Source organism: Ceratotherium simum, chromosome 19, assembly GCF_057802395.1.
Source record: "Ceratotherium simum simum isolate JZ-2026a chromosome 19, ASM5780239v1, whole genome shotgun sequence".
NCBI classification, from domain to species: domain Eukaryota; kingdom Metazoa; phylum Chordata; class Mammalia; order Perissodactyla; family Rhinocerotidae; genus Ceratotherium; species Ceratotherium simum.
The window spans coordinates 6,453,660-6,459,659 of NC_141918.1; positions in this window are offsets into that span (position 1 = coordinate 6,453,660).

Below are 6,000 nucleotides of genomic sequence, written 5' to 3' on the forward strand. Positions count from 1 at the left end.
GCGCCACCTCACGTCTACTGTCTCCTGGGTCCGTGCTTTTTTCTTTCTTCTTCCACTTTGTTGGAGCACCTTCTCCAGTAGATTCCTCAGAAAGTCTTCATGGGAAGCTAATTTTCTGAGACCTTTCATGTCAGAAAATGGCCTTACTCTAACTCTTGAATAATAGCGTGGCTGAGTGTAAAATTTTAGGCTAAGAAACATTTTTGTCTCAGAATGTTTAAGGCATTGCATAATTTTCTGCTCACATTTGTCTATCTCTTATTCTTTCTTTCAAAATTTATTTGTCAGACTTCGTGGGACACTTCTTAAACTTATCTAACCTTCTTATTTTGGCCAACTTTTTTTTTTTTTTTAACCTTTGTTCCTTTCTCACAGCATCATCTTTTTACTTTAAGGCAGTCGCATATGTATATATGTGTATATATACACACGCATATATATATATATATATACACACACATAAATATGTACACACCTGTGTGTATGTGTGTGTTTTTTAATCTCTCAGGATATATATTAGAGCTGTGGCTTTTTACAAATTTTTATTTTTTCTGAATTATGTTCGTTCCTGCTGGTTCCATTTTTCTGTTTATTTTGGTTTCTCTCTTTTGTCTTTTTTTTTTTTTTTTTTTTTTTGGTGAGGGGGACCAGCTCTGAGCTAACGTCCAACGCCAATCCTCCTCTTATTTTTTGCTGAGGAAAACTGGCCCTGGGCTAACATCCGTGCCCATCTTCCTCTACTTTACATGGGATGCCGCCACAGCATGGCTTGACAAGCAGTGCGTCGGTGCTCCCCCGGGATCCGAACCGGCAAACCCCGGGCTGCCGCAGCGGAGCGCAGGCACTTAACCGCTTGCCCCACCGGGCCGGCCCCTCTCTTTTGTCTTATATAAGGTGATTGCCAGTTTTGTTCAAGACTGGGGCGTCAACAGCTGATGTGGATTGTGGTGTATCCACACAATGGAGTATTATTCAGCTATAAAAATGAATGAAGTCTTGATATATGCTGCAATATGGATGAACCTGCAAAACATTATGCTAAGTAAGAGAAGCCAGATACATATTGTATGTCACATATTGTATGTTTCCATTTATATGAAATATCTAGAATAGATAAATCCATGGAGACAGAATGTGGATTGGTGGTTGCAGGGAGCTGGGTGAAGGGCAGAAAAGGAAGAAAGTGCTTAGTGGGTAAGGGGTTTACTTTGGATTGATGGAAATGTTGTGGAACTAGATAGAGATAGTGGTTGCACAACGTTGTGAATGTACTAAATGCGACTGAATTGTTCACTTTAAGATGGTTAATTTTATGTTATGTGAATATCACTTCAATAAATTATTTTTTTAAAGTTGACTGGGAGATCTGTGGACGTGTGAGCGTGTGGCATGACAAGCAGTGGTCTTCATTTCTGGATGATTAGGCAGAGAACCTACAATTTGAGAGGGCCCCAACATTGTTAGTACATGAAAGGGTTTTCTCTGGGGCTTTTCCCAAGAAAAATGTTCTGCTCTCCCACCTAAAGGGTGGCAGCCTGGTTCATTAAGTGCCGCTTGGGTCTAGGGTTTGGATGTAACATTAAATTTCATGTTTCTGCCTTGTGTTTCTTGCTCTGAACCAGGTTTTCCTGATCCCAAAGGCTCTCCCTCTTGATTTCTCCAGGGGCTGAGCCGCTGGTCTCCATAGGCAGGTAGACATCTTGTTCTCCTCATGGGGTGGGAGAAGGGAATCCCCAGTTTTCTTCCGCCTGCCTCAACCCTGCTGTGGGCCACACGGAGAGCCTGCAGAGGCCCCGGCGCGGCCAGACAGCGTCTCTCAGCGGGATGCTCCTGTCCCCACTGCCCCTCCTGTTGTGGACTGGGCCTTCCTCCTCAGGGAAGGCTCCTCTTGTTTCGTTCTCCTGAGAGTGTGCTCATATACCCTCTCCTGTTTTCTTTGTCATTGGGGTTTATACTTTAAAAAATGTTTGTCTTCATTATCACTTTAGTGCCATCTTAGGAAGGAGAAGAGATAGACCTGTTTGTTGTTCCATAGGCTGGTTTAACTAGAAGCCTGCACATTCTTTTGAAAAACTTGTCAGGGGAATTTTTACCTCAGCATGGAAAGAATGCCTCCCAATTGTCAGCTCTAAAGGAAGCTGTGTTCTCAGGCAGGTTAACAAATTGCCTAATCTTTTCTTGTGCCTTTAAACACAAAATTTTTGTGTTAAACAGAAACAAATGATTGTTGACCCTTAAAACGGTGATGGGAGGTGGTAAGGCATGGCAGCATGTGGAGGGACCCACATTTGTTAAATGCTGCTTACGTGCCAAGAGAACCACACTTTGGCTCCTCAAGTGCAAACTACTGAAATTAAACTAGTATTTACCTGTGATTGTTTTTGCAAGTATCAGTTCTATAACTCTCCTTGAAATAGGTGAAAATTAAATAAGGTAGTGACTCTGGAGCCCTAGAACATCAGCCTGTGCCTCTGGTACAGACTTCTCACATGCTGTTGTCGTTATTTGTTTACGCCTCTGACTCCCAGCCCCAGCAGCAAGGAATCCTCCCTGTTCATCACCATGCACAAAGTAAGTGGAAATACATGGTGCTCCTGTTATAGGAATAATAATTTAAATGGAAGAAAATAAGTTGGAAAATATAAAGTAATCTTAGAATTCAGTATCAGTGATGATAAAACTAAGAGCCTTGTGTTCACAGATCGCTACTTGGTGATCCTATTTTTTATTCTAAGAAATCCACTGGTATATGTGCATTCCATTGAAAGACCAGAGATCTCCCCATGTTAGTTTAGGCAGGGTGGATTTATTCTAATAAATCTAATTGCAGGAAGAACTCTAGGACTCATAAGAATTAGAAAGTTATTATATAGTTTTTTTTTAATCTCCCCTTCTCTCTTGGTATCTCCTCTCTGCTGCGTGCTAGCTTCCTTCTTTTCTCTCTCCTGACTTTCTCGATTCAATCCTCACCTTTTGCTTGGCAGCCTTTAAATGGCAGCCTCTTCCTGGCTTTCTAGCTTGGCTTCACGTAATTAATGGACTCGATATTTGTTCATCCTAATCCTAGGTTCCCGGGAGGAGGAATAATGGGCCCAGCTGGGATCACGTGCCCCCTCCTGGTCCACGGTTGGGACAGGGTGTGCAGGTGCACTGCGTATGGAGGGCTGGGAAAGGATGGTGTCTCCACTAGGAGACACTTGACAGGTCTCTCTCTCTGAAGGAGTTGATGATTGTTGTTGTCATTATTGTTATTATTTCTTCATAGGTAAGCTATTTTATCCAGAACTAAGTGGACGAAGGTTAGGTGAAGTGTGAACAGACATATTCTCCTTTAGAGGACTTCGTGTAGCCGAGGAGCACCTAGGGGTGGGAATGGGGGTGGGGGTCCTTTGAGTCAGTCCTGTCTGGCACTGCTCTTACTGTGATCAAATAGGAGCACTCGCCCCCACGAGAAATAGTACTCTTTCTGTGCTTCAGCCAAATTTCTCAAGTGGTCATTCAGATGCTGGCAGCTAATGAAGGAGTTGGCAAATAGAGTTTGGGAAAAGGGAGCGTCTGTTGCACAAGGCTTGGGAGCTGCACATGGACAGAGGGATTAGCTAGTTTCCATTTCTCTGACCCTTTAAATGCCATCTTTACACACAGAGGTCACACGTTGTGAATTGAAAAGGAACTAGAAGTGGAGGCAGATTCTGAGAGAAAGTCAGAAAACCGACATGGTAAAGAGCTAGAGAACTGCTCCACGGCGCAAAGGTCACCTTTAGTATAGAAACCGTGGTCCTGAGAGTTGGACGTTCAGTAGGTCATCTTGTGTCATTATGTAGATAGCCCATCTGTGTGCTGGGCTGTTTCTGATAGAGGAGGATTAACCACAAGGATAGGCATGGACTGGAGCTGGAAGCCTTCTGGGCTCTGAAGCAGCTCTAGCAAATCGACTTCCTGCCTCTTTCTATGATGCTCAGCTCAGTCCTGCTTTCATGGTCTCTTTGGTTATTTCCTTTCTTACCTTCAGTGCCCAGATCAAGGGAGTCTGATCTCATTTTGATTCAGAGTAAACTCTTGATCTCCCAGTCCTGGTGCAATCAATTTCCTATAGCCAGGATAGAACTGGTTTTGTAGAACGTACACCAATGCTTTCCTCCGAGAGGTCGGGGCAAACAATAGGCGTGATGATGTTTAATGACTTCTCAGTGTAATCAGAGGTTGATATCATTGATTTTTCTGTCCTCGAGCCAGCCAACAAGCCATCCAGAGTGCCCCTCCTGGTGCTGGAATAGTGCTGGGTCACTATTATAGCTTCTCTGGGGTGATCCAGGGATAAGGGCAGCCACGGACTGTCCAAGGACCTGCCAAGCCTTGTATGGGGGACATCGTCTCTTGGAATGCTCCCTAGAGGAGAAAGTTTTGAGTAGAGTCTGGAATCTAAAACGGGTATTTATACAGTGAAAGAAAGCAGAAAAGCCTTTACAGATGCTTTGGGCCACATGCAAGATTTGATGTGAGAAAAGGAGATCAAGTTGGCCTCCCAGTTTTAAACAACACTTTTCTCAAAAAATTGGCCCTAAAACTTTCAAAAATTACAAACTCCTTGAATTTTAAACTTAATACATGTTGTTCTCTCAGCTCCCTGACTTGAAATGAAAGTTGCATTAACCAAAGACGTGCCTTTAGATGTAAGTTTAAATAAAGCACCTCTAAAGAAGACTAAAATTCTATGTAATTTTACATAATTAAATGTAGCTATTTTGTCATACTACAATTTTCCGCTTTGCTCCTTATGTCTACAATTTCGATGTTCATCATGGATTTGGACGGTTTATTTCAGTGCAGGCTTACCCACATTTGTAGGGTGCAGATAGTAATTACTCTCTACCCAAAACCAGACAAGATGCCCCAAGTTCTCAGTTTGATGACACTTGGAAAATTTTTAGCAAAGAAAATAGTGAATGCTCTTCAAATCTGGGCACAAACAGTGAAGGCAAAAGTAGTTTCCAAAGGTCACTTTTATTTCTGCTTCTGTTCTAGCGTTTCCACTTCTTTGTCCTCTTCATTGGCGAGAATTTGATTGAGCGTATTGACATGAGCATTTCTAAAAAGGCTGAGACTACCATGCAATTCCAAGGGCTAGTATGTTTTTGATTACAAGAAACTATTTTTTCAAGAGCCTATCTTTAGGAAACATTTATTTTCTTGTCTCTTCAAATAAAAGATCGTGCAGAATGTCAAACTCTGAAGTCCTGTGAATCTTGTATGCAATTTTTTCTCATTCCCTTTCCATCGCATGTGAAAATAATACTTTGAATTTTCTCCACTTTTTGCATAGAAAATTATTCATGTGCTAAGCTCATTGAAGTTGGAAAAGCTGACCTCATTCTGTGAGCATTGTTGTTGTCGGGGGAAGAGGGAGAATCTCCCTCTGCCCTTTCCCTTAAGGTTCTTCTGGCTGGCCAAATAATCAACAAGACAGGTTAGCAGGAGAAAATAATACCAAGTTTAATAACATGTATACATGGGAGAAAGCAGGAACACTGCGTTTCTCAACACAATAGCAGAAATTCTCGTCTTAAATATCATTTTCAGCCAATGACAAAGGAGGATTTTGGGGGTGGGGGGAGTCAGTTACAGGAGATTACCACTAAAGCACAGTAAACAAGAGTAAGGTTTATTATGTAGCTCAAGGCCTCACCTTCCACATTGATAAGTCACTAGAAATGAGCTCATCCCCCTCTCTTCTCCAAACAGAGAGGGAGATACCTTTACAAATGGAGATTTCCCTTATAAATGTAAATGATTGTCTGGCAACTCTTCGCAGGGTCATCCAGAGAATGTGGCCAGAGAGACAGAACTTCTGATAAGAGGGGCTTGTTGGTGCCTTTCCTATTGTAACATTTACCCTACGTTATCTTTACAGCCATCATGATAGATCTGTTCCAGGAAGGAGCCACCATGTCAAATTCTTCAGGCAGTTAGTGGGGGAGGTCAAATGTCCCTAGAGAAAAC